At 43.5% G+C, this 18,705-nt stretch overlaps 1 protein-coding gene and 1 pseudogene across 1 annotated transcript in view; both read left to right on the forward strand.

Moving 5' to 3' along the window:
• The window catches only part of LOC126209983 (uncharacterized), a 300,774-nt gene that overhangs the window by 31,180 nt on the left and 250,889 nt on the right, over positions 1-18,705 (forward strand). The window lies entirely within an intron of this gene.
• On the forward strand, positions 12,617-12,674 carry LOC126210890 (U6 spliceosomal RNA; annotated as a pseudogene).

An 18,705-nucleotide genomic window follows, 5' to 3' on the forward strand; every position in this document is an offset into this window, starting at 1 on the left:
TCGCCATCGCTGTACTGAATACATACATGTTTCACTATTGACGACTGGAAACATGTGCCCTGGTCGGACGCGTCTAGTTTCAAACTGTATCGAGCGGATGGACGCGTACGGGTATGGAGATAACCTCACGAATCCACGGACCCTGCATGTCAGCAGGGGACTGTTCAAGCTGGTGGAGGCTCTGTAATGGTGTGGAGTGTGTGCAGTTGGAGTGATATGGAACCCCTGATATGTCTGGATAGACTCTGACAGGTGACACGTACTGAAGCATCCTGTCTGATCATGTGCATCCATTCATGTCCATTGTGCAATCCGACAGACTTGTGCAATTCCAGCAGTACCAGGCAACACCCCACACGTCCGCTATTGTTACAGAGTGGCTCCAGGAACACTCTTCTCAGTTTAAACACTTCCGCTGGCCACCAAGTTTCCCAGACATGAAGAATATTGAGCATATCTGGGATGCCTTGCACCTCTTCGTGCTCTTACGGATTTATGGACAAACCTGCAGGTTTTACGGTGTCAGTTCCTTCAGCACTACTAGCCATGCCACGCCGTGTTGCGGCTTTTCTGCGTCCTCGCGGCGGCCCTACTCGATACTGGGCAGGAATACCAGTTTCTTTGGCTCTCCAGTGTATTTATTTCATTCCCAAGTGACTTATATGTCTGTATTCCGCAATCTACCTGAACAGTATTGTGTTGCCTTCTTTTATTTCAGTTGCAGAAATTGTTTATTCTCTTACCCAAGGTTTAATCGAAATTAATAACTTCTAATCTTTGTTTGCCTCTCAAACTTCTGTGGTTGCACTTTTCAGCGATGTCCTTTCCTCAGCAACTTAACCGCCTACTATGATGATGTTTACCATCGCAGTATCTACAGCGTCAAATAATTTCAAACGCACCTCACCATCCGACTTCTTTGCATGGTATATATTCCGGAGGAGTCTCTTAAACTTCAGCATGATTTAATTGTGATCGGTGATCGGAGTCCTTGCCTGCTCCTGAGTTCACCTTACAATCTAATATCTGATTTCGGGATCTGTGTCTGATAGTGATGTTCTCCAGCTGTACTCTTCCCGTACCTCCCGTCCTATTGCAGGTATGCGTCTCCCTTTTGTGATTCTTAAACAGAGTACTCCCTGTTACCGCCTGTAATTTATTGCAGAACTCACGTAGTCTTTCTCCTCATTTCTGTCTCATAGACCATATTCTCCTGTAACAATTTCTTCTATTCTTTCACCTACTTCCGCGTTAGATTATCATACTGAATTACCTGTCCAGTATCCTCGTATACTTTATCTCTTGGAAGAGAAGGGTATTAGTGTTTAAAATCCTGTCGACATCGAGGCCATTAGAGACAGAGCACAAGCACAGGTTAGGGGAAAGATGGGGAAGAAAATGGGCCGCGCCCTCTCAAATGAATCAGCCAGACATTTGCCGAAAGTGGTTTAGGGAATTCACGGAAAGCCTAAATCTGGATTACAAAACGCGGTCTTCAACCGTTGCCCTACCGAACGCGAGTCTATTGTGCTAACCACTGCGTTATCTCACTCAGTTTCTCTACCTCTTCATCTTCTGGTTGTGACATAGGTATGTGTAACGAAACTATCGTGGTCGGTGTTGGTTTTCTGTCGAATCTGATGAGAACAACCGTGTCAATGGTCTGCTTGAGCTAAGTCACACTACTACCTTTCTGTTCATAATAAATCCTACTCCCGTTATACGATTTTCTGCAGCTGTTGATATTACGCTGTACTCGTCCGACAAGAAATGCTTGTCTTGTTTCCATTTAATTTTATTCTTACCCACTTCATCTAGTTAGAGCCTTCGCATTCCCCTTTTCAGATTTACTAACTTTCCTATGACGTTCAAACTTCTGACATTCCACTCTCCGACTCATAGTGTGATCCTCTTCTGTCGGTTATTGTCTTCTTCTCATGGTTGTCTCCCCAGTGGCAGTTCCCTCTCGGAGGTCCGAACGGGGGAATAATCTTGTTTCCAATGGAGAGATCATCATGACACTTGTACACTTACAGGCCAATTGTCCTGTGAATAAGCACTGTATATTTTTACGTCAGTAGTTTCCATTGCGTTCTGCATCCTCATGGTGTTGGTTATTGCTAATTTCCCACCTTTCGTGGGCAACTTTCGATCCAGAGGACAAGAGAGTATCATGAAACTTTTTTCGCTCCCCTGCTCCCTTTGAAAACGCCACTGGAAGGCTGATGGTAACTTCTTAAGCCGGAAGTCTTCGGCTGCCGTTGCTGATTTTTACTCAGACCCAGGACGTCTTGATGACTAGTCAAAGGCGCTTCTCGTAGACCTGAGTTCTTTACTGCAAACTATCACTAAATGTTATAAATTATGTGGCTGTTATTGCACTGTATCAGTAAATCTTGTAAATTAAAGTCTCCCACAACATTTTTCTATCCGTATGTGAAGGTTAATTTCAGGAACTACTCTAAGGAATTTGATTTGGTTTTCACTAACAAATAGACTGATTCACGAGGAAAGTTTATGTGTATAATTTATAAAAATTTCTGGCAAACTGACTGAACTATGAAGATTCTCGATTAAGTCGATCCTCCTAACCCGTTTCCTGAAGTACTACTCTGAAATCGTTTAATGTTACTAGAATTTGGAGTTAATTGAAGTGGCAGGAGCGGGAAATGGTAAGGTTCTGGGCTGAAATTATTTCACACATTTTGCTTAAAATAATTTATTACACAGAGGTCCATACTTTAATATTAAAACTCAAAAATCTTGTGTTAACTTTCACAGAATGGATAAAACATGCTCTTTAATTCATATTACAATTTATGATGACATTATGTTACAACAATAACAGTTCAGCCGGCCGAAGTGGCCGTGCGGTTAAAGGCGCTGCAGTCTGGAACCGCAAGACCGCTACGGTCGCAGGTTCGAATCCTGCCTCGGGCATGGATGTTTGTGATGTCCTTAGGTTAGTTAGGTTTAACTAGTTCTAAGTTCTAGGGGACTAATGACCTCAGCAGTTGAGTCCCATAGTGCTCAGAGCCATTTGAACCATTTTGAACAATAACAGTTCAAGAGTTTGATGGTGATTTACAGGAAACCAATCTGTAATCACAAATTTTACACACTGGCTATAGCACAGCCCGACAGCCATATGGATGAATGAACAAGTACCAAATGACTGGAACAGAGGCTTGCTCATCAAGCTCCCCAAGAAAGGAGACCTATACGTTTGTGATAATTGGAGAGGTATCACCCTGCTGTCAATCACAAGTAAGATACTTTCACGAATAATTCTAAATAGGATAAAAGAACATGTAGACAAGAAAATAAGAGGGGAACAAGCAGGATTCAGGGAAGGTCGCTCTTGCACTGACCAGATAAACACCTTGATAATAATGGCAGAACATTCATATGAATACCAGTCACCACTTTACATGCTGTTTGTAGACTTTGAAAAGGCATTTCACAGTATAACTAGAACAAAAATTGGGAGTTCACTGCGAACTTTTGGAATCCCCAAGAAAATAATAGCTCTAATCAAGTGCATGTATGAAAACTACACATGCCAAATTCAACATCAAAGTCTGCTTTCAGATCCAATAGCGGTGAAAACAGGAGTTAACCAAGGATGCATCCCCTCACCGATACTTTTTAACATAGTACTTAATCTTGTAATAGAGCAAGCCAGTGAGAGGAATAAAATTGAGCAATGGGACATATCTAGAAGACCTAGATTTTGCAGATGACCTATCCCACAGCCTCAATGACATGAAAGAGAAGAAGCTAGAGGATCTGAAATCTGCAGCGAAGGAAGTTGGCTTGAAAATTAACGCCGAAAAAACTAAAGACATGCGGGCACCAAATGAACATATTGCGAGAGAAGCACTTGACTGGATCCCGCAAGGAGGACGGAGACGAGGCACGCCCAAAATTACATGGAGACGGTCAGTTGAAGCAGAAGGCCATCAGCAAGGGATAGGGTGGGAAGAAATGGAGGTTCTAGCAGAAGACAGAACAAGACGGCGATCCTTTGTTGCAGCCCTATGCTCCACATAAGGAGTGAAGGAATTAATAATAATAATAAATAGGTTGTAGAGAGTTTCAGGGAGAGCATAAACGAACAATTGACAGGAATGGGGGAAAGAAATACAGTACAAGAAGAATGGGTAGCTCTGAGGGATGAAGTAGTGAAGTCAGCAGAGGATCAAGTAGGTAAAAAGACGAGGGCTAGTAGAAATCCTTGGGTAACAGAAGAAATATTGAATTTAATTGACCAAGGAGAAAATATAATAATGCAATAAATGAAGCAAGCAAAATGGAATAAAATGGTCTCAAAAATAAGATCGACAGGAAGTGCAAAATGGCTAAGCAGGGATGGCTAGAGGACAAATGTAGGGGTGTAGAGGCTTATCTCACCAGGGGTAAGATAGATACTGCCTACAGGAAAATTAAAGAGCTCGACGTCGCATGGACTCATCAAGTCGTTGGAAGTCCCCTGCAGAAATATTGCACCATGTTGCCTCTACAGCTGTCCGTAATTGCGAATTTGTTCACGGTGCAGGATTTTGTGCTGGAACTGGCCTCTCGATTATATTCATGAATGTTCGATGGAATTCGCGTCGGACGATCTGGGAGGCCAAATCATTCGCTCGAACTATCCAGAATATTCTTCAGACCAATCGTTAAGAATGGTAGCCCGGTGACATTGCGCATTGTAATCCATAAAAACTGCACTGTTGTATGAGAACATTAAGTCCGTGAATGATTGAAAATGGTCTCCAGGTAGCAAAATACATGACCATTTGCCGTCAATTATCGGATCAGTCGGACCAGACGTCCCGATCTATTCCGTGCAAACACAGCCCACACCACTATGAAGCCCCCACCAGCTTGTACAGTGCCTTCTTGACAACTTGGAGCCATGGCTTCGTGGCCCCTACGCCACTCTCGAACACTACCATCAGTTAAATCCTAAGCTGAGTTACGTAACTGTGCTTACGAGCCGGCCGGGGGGGCCGAGCGGTTCTAGGCGCTACAGTCTGGAACCGCGCGACCGCTACGGTCGCAGGTTCGAATCCTGCCTCGGGCATGGATGTGTGTGATGTCCTTAGGTTAGTTAGGTTTCAGTAGTTCTAAGTTCTAGGGGACTGCTGACCTGAAAAGATAAGTCCCATAGTGCTCCATTTATGCTTACGAAATTTTGACGTAATTCATTTACAATATTACCACTTGGTCAAGCTAATATGAACTTGCAGCTATAATATATATTGTTAAACCTTGTACATGACGTCATGCCGAAGTTGAAAACAGTGAAGAGATTAAAAAAACTGCGTCAGTTAGCGAAGAACGCTTAAAATTTAAATCCTAAGCACACATATACGAAAGAACATTAAGCATAGGCAAACAGCCTTTTCAAAATCGTATCTGCTTATAAGACACGATTTACTGCATTAGAAGGCACTCAGTTCAATTAGACAGTTCAATTAGCAGTGATGACAGCTTGGAATCAAACAATAACAAGTTTCTGTAACTGTCCCCACATTACAAACAACTTCAGTAGCGAATTACAGTTGGTTAAGTCACAAAAGGATAACAAATTAGATAAACAGATTCCTTAACTTAAGAGCCTGGCTCCGATAATGATAAACACAGAAGTACAAGCCCCGTTGTCAAATGGCTGCTTAGTGAGTTTTCTTAAACATCAGTCATCAATGTGGCCTTGATAATGCATTAAACAGAACAGATTATTTGGATAGAAATACCTGGAACATGAATTTGTTGTCAGGAGCAATCGATATTCATAAAACATAAGACGCTAATCAAGGACCAAAGTAGTGGTATCTGTTACACACAATAGCTGCTGATTTACAACTTAACGAAACACCATCAGTCTGACGTCACGACACTCTTCAAAACTTGACGGGAGAGTAAACACATTACTGGGAGTTCAGGGAACAGGAAAAGTGTAAAAAGCACAATTATTCTCACCGGTTACTGGAGAACGCGTAGCTTAGCTCTAAAGACCAACTAGAAATAGTATCGTGGCCACAGGTTGCCGGAGTGATAAATGACAGACTCCCGTAACAATCTGCCACAGTAAAATGGAAAAGCCGTGTGACCCGAGCCTCCCGTCGGGTAGACCGTTCCCCTGGTTCAAGTCTTTCGGGTTGACGCCACTTCGGCGAATTGCGTGTAGAGGGGGATGAGGGGATGAAATTTGGTTCGTTGTATTTCGTCGTAGCGGGCGTCACATATATCCGTTGTCGATCTTTTCACTCAGTTTTTTTATTTTTATTTTTTATACCTTACGACTTATCTTAGAAGAAAGATTAAGGAAAGGCAAACCTTCGTTTCTAGCGTTTGTAGACTTAGAGAAAGCTTTTGACAATGTTGATTGGAATACTCTCTTTCAAATTCTAAAGGTGGCAGGGGCAATTTGTACAGAAACCAGATGGCAGTTATAAGAGTCGAGGGGCATGAAAGGGAACCAATGGTTGGGAAGGGAGTGGGACAGGGTTGTAGCCTCTGATCGATGTTATTCAATCTGTATATTGAGCAAGCAGTAGGGGAAACAAAAATTCGGAGTAGGTATTAAAATCCATGGAGAAGAAATAAAAACTTTGAGGTTCGCCGATGACATCGTAATTCTGTCAGAGACAGCATAAGACTTGGAAGAGCAGTTGAACAGAATGGACAGTGTCTTCAAAGGAGAATATAAGATGAACATGAACAAAAGCAAAACGAGGGTAATGGAATGTAGTCGAATTAAATCGGGCGATGCTGAGGGAATTAGATTAGGAAATGAGACACTTACCGTCCACAATACGAGCACGAAGAGTCTCTACATTTGGTACCGGGATTGCGTAGACAAAGCTTTCAAATGCCCCCATAAATGAAAGTCAAGAGGGCTGAGGTCAGGAGAGCGTGCAGGCCACGGAATTGGTCCGCCTCTACCAATCCATCGGTCACCGAATCTGTTGTTGAGAAGCGTACGAACACTTCGACTGAAATGTGCAGGAGCTCCATCGTGCATGAACCACATGTTGTGTCGTACTTGTAAAGGCACATGTTCTAGCAGCACAGGTAGAGTATCCCGTTTGAAATCATAATAACGTGCTCCATTGAGCGTAGGTGGAAGAACATGGGGCCCAATCAAGACATCACCAACAATGCCTGCCCAAACGTTCACAGAAAATCTGTGTTGATGACGTGATTGCACAATTGCGTGCGGATTCTCGTCAGCCCACACATGTTGATTGTGAAAATTTATAATTTGATCACCTTGGAATGAAGCGTCATCCGTAAAGAGAACATTTGCACTGAAATGAGGAGTGACACATTGTTGGATGAACCATTCGCAGAAGTGTACCCGTGGAGGCCAATCAGCTGCTGATAGTGCCTGCACACGCTGTACATGGTACGGAAACAACTGGTTCTCCCGTTGCACTCTCCATACAGTGACGTGGTCAACGTTACCTTGTACAGCAGCAACTTCTCTGACGCTGACATTAGGGTTATCGTCAACTGAACGAAGAATTGCCTCGTCCATTGCAGGTGTCCTCGTCGTTCTAGGTCTTCCCCAGTCGCGAGTCGTAGGCTGGAATGTTCCGTGCTCCCTAAGACACCGATCAATTGCTTCGAACGTCTTCCTGTCAGGACACCTTCGTTCTGGAAATCTGTCTAGATACAAACGTACCGTGCCACGGCTATTGCCCCGTGCTAATCCGTACATCAAATGGGCATCTGCCAACTCCGCATTTGTAAACATTGCACTGACTGCAAAACCACGTTCGTGATGAACACTAACCTGTTGATGCTATGTACTGATGTGCTTGATGCTAGTACTGTAGAGCAATGAGTCACATGTCAACACAAGCAACGACGTCAACATTACCTTCCTTCTATTGGGCCAACTGGCAGTGAATGGAGGAAGTAGAGTACATACTGACGAAACTGAAATGAGCTCTAACATGGAAATTAAGCGTTTCCGGACACCTGTCCACATAACATCTTTCCTTTATTTGTGTGTGAGGAATGTTTCCTGAATGTTTGGCCGTACCTTTTTGTAACACCCTGTATATTGCAGAGGCCGGCCAGCCAGCTCTCTGACCGAACACGTTGAGCTACCGTGCCGGCATTGCCGACTGCTACGTATGGTTTCAAATACGCACCCAGGTGTCTGTCGTAACCCACAGGAATGATAATGTAACGTAGCACTTTAAGTTATGAATGTTGTTTTTGGAACGCCACGCATATTTTGAGGGCGAGTAAACGCACCTTAAATATACGTAGCGTAACGTAATCTTAATACGCATGCAAAAAGTTACTTATTACTAATGGAAATGTTACACTCTCTTTCAACACATTACAATGTAAAGTAACCTGCAACTAACACAGTGATAATATAGAGCATGAAATGATTTCTTTTCTCTGCAAATTAATCTAACGTTACACAGAAAGAAAAATGGTACAAACACCTGCTTATTATTGAAATAACTCCAAAGAATTTCTCTAAATTTATCTCTCTGGGCACTGAGTTAACTTTTAATCCCTACTATCTTAAACCAGAGATGAAGCCTCACATAAGCCTTGCACTGTTAAATCTCTGGATAAATTTCGTAATCCAAAATATAAACTAATATTGAAAACTGAGTGTTGAAAATTCATAAAAGCACTTAGAATTATTTTCATTTGCGAGCTTCACTCGCAAACAGTGAAATATTCTTTAGAACACGTAATGGCGGACTCAGCGCCACCGAAACAGTCGAAGCCAGATGGGCAACCGACAGCAATATTATTATTATCTCTAAATGGTGGTGGTGGTGGTTAGTGTTTAACGTCCCGTCGACAACGAGGTCAGTAGAGACGGAGCGCAAGCTCGGGTTAGGGAAGGATTGGGAAGGAAATCGGCCGTGCCCTTTCAAAGGAACCATCCCGGCATTTGCCTGAGACGATTTAGGGAAATCACGGAAAACCTGAATCAGGATGGCCGGAGACGGGATTGAACCGTCGTCCTCCCGAATGCGAGTCCAGTGTGCTAACCACTGCGCCACCTCGCTCGGTATCTTTAAATAAATTCACGTGGAGGGAGGAGTAGTTTTGAAAGTAAACATCAGATATTTTCAATTAGCAGTATGTTGTAACTTTAAAGCTCATACAGACAGCGAGCTACAGATACAGCAAACCACAGGCGAGAGAGAAAAAGAGGCGAAAAACAGAACAAACAGGAGCGAGCCAGACAGTTAATCGATTAAATAAACTTGTGGCGGCACTTTGTCCGTGCGACTAGCATCACAGCTGTGGACTAATCCCTCTACAGAACTTGAATGTAAGTTCAACAGATGTTCAACAAAAGGCACTAAAATGCGTTGATCCCCACTGAAACAGAAAGCTCCAGGTCTAGACCAAGGCAAGAAATTAGATACAAGTACATACAATGAAGCCCCCTAGAAATTGGTATAGGCATGCGTATTGAAATACAGAGATGTTAACAGGCAGAATACGGTACTGCGGTCGGCAGCGCCTGTATAAGACAACAAGTACTTATATGGATATGGTGTCTGTTCTTTTGGACATGTCCGAAGGGGAAAGAACAGACACCATATCCATATAAGTATATAGCTCTGGCTACACCGGCCATGACCTTCTGTGAAGATGCACACATATTCCCCGAACTTACGGGACTTGGTAAGAATGTCTTTCACGAGTAATGAGTGTGTTGGGGTGGGAAACTACGAATATAGTGTGTGGACATACAAGGGGAGAATGTGGGTCTCGCGGAGGCGTGCGCGAGATAGTCCCTGCAGTCGCGTTATCCTCTGTGTCCTCGGTGGCTCACATGGAGAGCGTCTGCCATGTAAGCAGGAGATCCCGGGTTCGAGTCCCAGTCAGGGCACACATTTTCACCTGTCCCCGTTGATATATATCAACGCCCGTTAACAGCTGAAGGTATTAACATAATTCTGATTAAGACAACAAGTGTCTGGCGCAGTTATTAGATCGGTTACTGCTGCTACAATGGCTTCTTATCAAGATTTGAGTGAGTTTGAACGTGGTGCTATAATCGGCGCACGAGCGATGGGACACAGCACCTCAGGGGTAGCGATGAAGTGGGGATTTTATCGTGCGACCATTTGACGAGTGTATGTTGAATATCAGGAATCCAGTAAAACATCAAATCTCCGACATCGCTGCGGCAAGAAAAAAATCCTGCAAGAACGGAAGCAACGACGACTGAAGAGAGTCGTTTAATGTGACAAGTGTAAACCATCCGCAAATTGCTGCAGATTTCAGTGCTGGGCCATCAAAAATTGTCAGTATGCGAACCATTCAACGAAACATCATCGATACGAGCTTTCGGAGCTGTTGGCCCACTCGTGTACGCTTGATGACTGCACGACACAAAGTTCTACGCCTCACCGGGGCCCGTCAAAACAGACGTTGGACTGTTGATGACCGGAAACATGTTGCCTGGTCGGACGAGTCTCGTTTCAGATTGCATCGAGCGGATGAACGTCTAGAGGTATGGAGACAACTTCTCTGTAGGAATCAGCATGGGTTCCGAAAAAGACGATCGTGTGAAACCCAGCTCGCGCTATTCGTCCACGAGACTCAGAGGGCCATAGACACGGGTTCCCAGGTAGATGCCGTGTTTCTTGACTTCCGCAAGGCGTTCGATACAGTTCCCCACAGTCGTTTAATGAACAAAGTAAGAGCATATGGACTATCAGACCAATTGTGTGATTGGATTGAAGAGTTTCTAGATAACAGAACGCAGCATGTCATTCTCAATGGAGAGAAGTCTTCCGAAGTAAGAGTGATTTCAGGTGTGCCGCAGGGGAGTGTCGTGGGACCGTTACTATTCACAATATACATAAATGACCTTGTGGATGACACCGGAAGTTTACTGAGGCATTTTGCGGATGATGCTGTGGTATATCGACAGGTTGTAACAATGGAAAATTGTAGTGAAATGCAGGAGGATCTGCAACGAATTGACGCATGGTGCAGGGAATGGCAATTGAATCTCAATGTAGACAAGTGCGATGTGCTACGAATACATAGAAAGAAAGATCCTTTATCATTTAGCTACAATATAGCAGGTCAGCAACTGGAAGCAGTTAATTCCATAAATTATCTGGGAGTAGGCACTAGGAGTGATTTAAAATGGAAAGATCATATAAAGTTGATCGTCGGTAAAGCAGATGCCAGACTGAGATTCATTGGAAGAATCCCTAGGAAATGCAGTCCGAAAACAAAGGAAGTAGGTTACAGTACACTTGTTCGCCCACTGCTTAAATACTGCTCAGCAGTGTGGGATCCGTACCAGATAGGGGTGATAGAAGAGATAGAGAAGATCCAACGGAGAACAGCGCTCTTCGTTACAGGATCATTTAGTAATCGCGAAAGCGTTACTGAGATGGTAGATAAACTCCAGTGGAAGACTCTACAAGAGAGACGCTCTGTAGCTCGGTACGGGCTTTTGTTGAAGTTTCTAGAACATACCTTCACCGAGGAGTCAAGCAGTATATTGCTCCCTCCTACGTATATCTCGCGAAGAAGCCGTGAGGATAAAATCAGAGAGATTAGAGCCCACACAGAGGCATACCGACAATCTTTCTTTCGACGAACAATACGAGACTGGAATAGAAGGGAGAACCGATGGAGGTACTCAAAGTGCCCTCCGCCACACACCGTGGCTTGCGGAGTATGGATGTAGATGTAGATGTAGATGAATCCATGGACGCTGCATGTCAGCAGGGGACTATTCAAGCTGGTAGAGGCTCTGTAATGGTGTGGGGCGTGTGCAGTAGGAGACATATGGGACCCCTGATACGACACTGACAGGTGACACGTACGTAAGCAACCTGTCTGATCACCTGCATCCATTCACGTCTATTGTGCATTCCGACGGACTTGGGCAATTCCAACAGGACAATGTATCACCTCACACGTCCTGAATTGGTTCCAGGAACACTCTTCTGAGTTTAAACAATTCCGCTGGCCACCACACTCCCCAGTCATGAACACTGTTGAGCTTATTTGGGATGCATTGCAACGTACTGTTCAGAAAAGATATCCATGCCCTCGTACTCTTACGGACAGCTCTGCAGGATTCATGCTGTCAATTCCCTGCAGAACTACTTCAGACATTATTCGAGTCCAAAAGAACGTCGTCTTGCTTCACTTCTGCGTGCACGTGGGGGCGCTATAGGATATTAGGCAGTTGTACCAGTTTCTTTGGCTCTTCAGTGTAGAATGTTGGTATCCAAAGTCCATTAGCCACCTCACCACCTGGAGGTGCACAGTCAAGCTAATTTTTTTCTGTTACGAACAATACTAGGGAGCTTAAGGCAAATGACGACACTTTGGTGTCATAAAACAATATTATTCTGGAATGAGATTTCCACTCTGCAGCGGAGTGTGCGCTGATATGAAACTTTCTGGCCGATTAAAACTGTGTGCCGGACCGAGACTCGAACTCGGGACCTTTGCCTTTCGCGGGCAAGTGCTCTACCAGGAGAGCTTCTGTAAAGTTTGGAAGGTAAGAGGCGAGGTACTGGCAGAAGTAAAGCTGTGAGGACGGGGCGTTAGTCGTGCTTGGGTAGCTCAGTTAGTCGTACTCGCTTCGGCGGTACTTATACTAAAATTGGAACGATACAGAGAAGATTAGCATGATGTCAAACCTCGTAACCGACTATGTAGACTTAGGTCTTTTGCCGGCATGGTAGCTCAGCGTGTTCGGTCAGAGGGCTGTGTGCTCTCTGTAATAAAAAAAACTGAGTCAAATAATCAACGATCAACTTGAACGGATGTCTTGTGATGTCCGCCCAGACCAAACGCAACGACCAATATCGAAAAAAAAAAAAAAAAAGTTGGTAGAGCACTTGCCCGCGAAAGGTAAAGGTCCCGAGCTCGAGTGTCGGTCCGGCACACAGTTTTAATGTGCCAGGAAGTTTTTAATATTACTCTGCTACCATATAGACAAATACGGCCAAGCTGGCCAGCCGCAAGTGTAAAAACCGGAGCAAATAGTAATACTTCACAGATTCGCCACAAAGCGGTTACACATAAATCAAGTTACGTACTTAAATAAACTGCCGGTCTTCTAAATCACTATTAAAATGATAATGACAATTAAACCCTTATTTTTTTAGAAGCAAATCAACAACTCGGTGCTCAGTTTCCCCAAAGGCTTTCATCACACGCCCACAAGGATCTTGCAATAATAGATGCGCTGAATAAATTACTTCCCCAAAAATCCCTAAAGCTAAGACGGCGCACGATACCAAAAAAATGACAGCAAACTACTCAGCTTGAGGCTGGAACGAGAGATCTGCAGAAACGCATGTGACCCGCCACAGGTCTCGTGCGATGACGGGTGAGCTGACGAATCAGGAGGAAAACGCGTCACTGCCTCGGACTAGCAGAACAGCAACCGCTGATACAAGGCTGTCAACATATACCAAACAACATACAGCAAAACAAGTTTGATAAAAATTAACGTACACAGCATTACTTAAACGGGCACTTGAAGGTTATTTTTAAGGAAACCAACAAATAAAACTTCAGTATAGGAGCGGCCCACTCATAAGCATTACAAGTTAACCTTCCTAGCAATAACAAGAAACAATGTACTAAGTCGTTTGAAAGAATAGTCACACGAGAATCGAACAAGAGTAAATAAATCGAGGTATACTGTTACTGGGGCTTCTGAGGGACTAATAGACACTGTAATTTGGATACGCACCAAATCTCACTAGGGGTAAGATAGATACCGCCTACAGGAAAATTAAAGAGACCTTTGAAGAAAAGAGAACCACTTGCATGAATATCAAGAGCTCTGATGGAAACCCAGTTCTAAGCAAAGAAGGGAAAGCAGAAAGGTGGAAGGAGTATATAGAGGGTCTATACAAGGACGATGTACTTGAGGACAATATTACGGAAATGGAAGAGAATGTAGACGAAGATGAAATGTGAGATACGATACTGCGTGAAGAGTTTGACAGAGCACTGAAAGACCTGAGTCAAAACAAGGCCCATGGGGTAGACAACATTCCATTAGAACTACTGACAGCCTTGGGATAGACAGTCCTGACAAAACTCTACCATCTGGTGAGCAAGATGTATGAGACAGGTGAAATACCCTCAGACTTCAAGAAGAATATAATAATTCCAATCCCAAAGAAAGCAGACGTTGACAGATGTGAAAATTACCGAACTATCAGTTTAATAAGTCACAGCTGCAAAATACTAACGCGAATTATTTACAGACGAATGGAAAAACTGGTAGAAGCCGACCTCGGGGAAGATCAGTTTGGATTCTGTAGAAATGTTGGAACACTTGAGGCAATACTAACCCAATGACTTATCTTAGAAAATAGATTAAGGGAAGGCAAACCTACATTTCTAGCATTTGTAGACTTAGAGAAAGCTTTTGACAATGTTGGCTGCAATACTCTCTTTCGAATTCTGAAGGTGGCAGGGGTAAAATACAGGGAGTGAAAGGCTATTTGCAATTTGTACAGAAACCAGATGGCAGTTGTAAGAGTCGAGGGGCAAGAAATGGAAGCAGTGGTTGGGAAAGGAGTGAGACAGGGTTGTAGCCTCTCCCCGATGTTATTCAATCTGTATATTGAGCAAGCAGTAAAGGAAAGAAAAAAATTCGGAGTAGGCATTAAATTTCATGGAGAAGAAGTAAAAACTTTGAGGTTCGCCGATGACATTGTAATTCTGCCAGAGACAGCAAAAGACTTGGAAGAGCAGTTGAACGGAATGGACAGTGTCTTGAAAGGAGGATATAAGATGAACATCAACAAAAGCAAAACGAGGATAATGGAATGTAGTCAAATTAAATCGGGTGATGCTGAGGGAATTAGATTAGGAAATGACACACTTAAAATAGTAAAGGAGTTTTGCTATTTGGGGAGCAAAATAACTAATGATTGTCGAAGTAGAGAGGATATAAAATGTAGACTGGCAATGGCAAGGAAAGCGTTTCTGAAGAAGAAAAAATTGTTAACATCGAGTATAGATTTAAATGTCGGGAAGTCGTTTCTGAAAGTATTTGTATGGAGTGTAGCCATGTATGGAAGTGGAACATGGACGATAAATAGTTTAGACAAGAAGAGAATAGAAGCTTTCGAAATGTGGTGCTACAGAAGAATGCTGAAGATTAGATGGGTAGATCACATAACTAATGAGGAGGTATTGAATAGAGTTGGTGAGAAGAAGAGCTTGTGGCACAACTTGACTAGAAGAAGGGATCGGTTGGTAGGACATGTTCTGAGGCATCAAGGGATCACCAATTTAGTACTGGAGGGCAGCGTGGAGGGCAAAAATCGTAGAGGGACACCAAGAGATGAATACACTAAGCAGATTCAGAAGGATGTAGGCTGCAGTAGGTACTGGGAGATGAAGAAGCTTGCACAGGATAGAGTAGCATGGAGAGCTGCATCAAACGAGTCTCAGGACTGAAGACCACAACAACAACAACCAAATGGCAGATTGCCAGTAAAAATGTACACCCGTAACCCGAATGGCTCCTCAGCGTGGGGTAAGAGAGCGTGCAAGTACAAGCATACACACACACTTGACCCACACTTGGGTACCTCCAGGCTGAGCGCACGCAACTTTAGTTGCAGATCCAAACCAATAACTCGACCAGGGAGGTCGATAAGGTTTACAACAAACAGAAATTACTATCATTAGTATTAAATACTCATTGATAACAAACAATGAAACCGAGTACCAGATTAACATTGCAAAATACTAGCCTGGTACTGACAGAAACTGTACTGTATCTCCTGGTGGTCATGAATTTGAAATTTGTAAGTGCCATGTGGTGATAGTTATTGTATGAATAGCTGGCGCCGTGCACCAACGAGTAATGTAATGCACTGTGTTGCAAAATATTCCATGGACAATCGAGATACTGTGACTGAACTTTTTTTTTGGTCTTCTTCTGTTCTTGGACTCGAAGGAAAAAGAGCGATTGTCTGAGGTTCATCTTGCTGTAACAGTCTATATAAGTTGTAAACGAAACTAAAATACAGTTGTTCATGACTTAAAATTAGTGTACAGTATGTAATGATTTGTAAAGCTAAACTTTTAGTGTCCTGAGTAGGCGTGGCCTTAACGGAACATTGACCATTGTTAGGCGCCGTACTAGAAAATAATTAGTATTTTTCTTTCAGCTCATCTTCGGGACGTGCCGCCGGTTAGGACACTAAATTTTCTTTCAGCTATGTTATACAAATAATTGTACTTTCTATATCCATGTTCTCTGCCAACAGTGTGGTGCAAAACAGTTCTAGCTGTCATTTTTTAATTTGTAGTAGCTTTTAGTAATTTCATATATATAACATCATTGTACTTCCTAGATCTAAGTTCTCCGACAAAAATGTGGATCAAAAAATTTCATAATGTGTATCAAAAAACCTCGCAGTCTACAATAGCTTTTTAAGTTTCTATATGTGCAACACCATTGCACTTCCTGTGGCTAATTTCTTTGACCATAACCTACATGTTTCTGTATGAGCAACATCTTTACACCTGCTACGTCTAAGTTCTTTGACCATAACCCTCATGTTTGTATGTAAACACAGTGTATTTCACGAGTGCACATCGTTATAGTGAAATATGCAGCTGAACTTTATAAAACTGAAATATGGACGTGAAAATGATATTAAGTGTGCAACTAAGTGGAAAAACTGTCACCACATAGTAACTATGAGAGTTTCTATAAAGTTAAGAAAGGTAGGAGACGAGATACTGGCAGAAGTAAAACTGTGGGTACCGGGCGTGAGTCGTGCTTCGGTAGCTCAGATGGTAGAGCACTTGCCCGTGAAAGGCAAAGGTCCCGAGTTCGAATCTCGGTCGGGCACGCAGTTTTAATCTGCCAGGAAGTTTTATAATAATGATACTTCATCTTTACGTAAGTACAGATATATTTTGGACAAATGATGCCTCGCCACTAACAATTGTCCCACTTATATCTGTTTAGTAACCAGTAAATAATTTTTTTGTGTTTATACAGTGGTCTCTAGTATGTGAGGGTACTGGTGTGTAGTATCTGTAAGTGGTTGTTCTTTGGAGGGCGACAATGCCCAGTGGCGCAGAGAGTCGCAAGCAGAGGCGGTTGTTGAGAGGCCGTGGAAGGTTTAGGCTGCGTGAGCCAAAGGTGGTTGCCTAGCGAAGGATTTATCTCTATGTTTAATACTAGTGGCACACAGTTTGAATAATATTGTGTTTACGTTTGTGCAGTGTGATAAAGGAAGTAGATTAAATTTAATTTTATTTCCTTTATCACACTGCACAAACACTTTCTGAAATAACCGATTTTCGGTTTTTTATTCCTATTATTTCCTGTAATAAACGTGGAAATCGGACTAAAACTAAACTCCGAACAGGCCTCGGAATACACAACGGTACTGACCGACCGCCGTGTCATCCTCGGTCTATTGGCGTCACCGGATGCGGATACGGAGGGGCATGTGGTCAGCACACCGCTCTCCCGGCCGTACGTCAGTTGTCGAGACCGGAGCCGCTACTTCTCAGTCAAGTAGCTCAATTTGCTTCACAAGGGCTGAGTGCATCCCGTTTGCCAACAGCGCTCGGCAGACAGTACGGTCAACCATCCAAATGCTAGCCAAGCCCAGCAGCGTTTATTTCGGTAATACGAGGGAACCGGGGTTAACACTGCGGCAAGGCCGTTGGCCTGTAAATCGAACAAAGACTGAAAAATGTTCACTCCCTCACTTTCAGGACAAAACGAGGGTTGGAACTTTCATAGTGGCAACTTTTTATTTATAGCTCGTACAAAATAGATACGAATTTCAAACTTTTACTGACCTTCAAAGTAGTCACCAGCATTGTGTATAACCCGTTGCCAACGATGTGGAAGTCGTAGGATACTCTTAGCAGTGCCAGTTGTGTTGACAGTTCGAGCGGCACCCGACGAATTTGTAGCAGTTCTGAAGCGAATGCCGTGAAGTGTTTCCTTCAGTTTAGAAATCGGGTTGAGCTTACGAGGCCTTAAGACAGGGGAGTGCAGTAGGTGGTATAGCATTTAGCAGCCCCCTCAGTAAAACAAATCAGCAACAGCTTGCACTGTACGTGCTTCAGCATTGTCCTGTAAAATAATGGTCAAATCCTGCAGTAAATGTCACCACTTCTGTCTTTATGCTGTTCAGTTTTGGAACACAACTTGCGACCAGCTTAGAGAGAAGTGATGACATTTTCTGCGGGACCTGATCATCATTTTGCAGGACAATGCTCAAGTACGCACAGTGCAAGCTGTTACTGATTCGTTTAACTAATGGGGCTGCCAAGTGCTATACCACCTACTGCATTCCCCTGTCTTAAACCCTCGTAACCTCAACTCGATTTCTAAACTGAAGGAAACACTTCACGGCGTTCGCTTCAGAACTGCTACAGATTCGTCGGGCGCCGTTCGAACTGTCAACACAACTGGCACTGCTAAGAGTATCCTACGACTTCCACATCGCTGGCAACGGCTTATGCCGGCCGGAGTGGCCGAGCGGTTAAAGGCGCTACAGTCTGGAACCGCACGACCGCTACGGTCGCAGGTTCGAATCCTGCCTCGGGCATGGATGTGTGTGATGTCCTTAGGTTAGTTAGGTTTAAGTAGTTCTAAGTTCTAGGGGACTTATGACCACAGCAGTTGAGTCCCATAGTGCTCAGAGC

This window comes from Schistocerca nitens, chromosome 10 (genome assembly GCF_023898315.1).
Source record: "Schistocerca nitens isolate TAMUIC-IGC-003100 chromosome 10, iqSchNite1.1, whole genome shotgun sequence".
In the NCBI taxonomy this organism is placed as follows: domain Eukaryota; kingdom Metazoa; phylum Arthropoda; class Insecta; order Orthoptera; family Acrididae; genus Schistocerca; species Schistocerca nitens.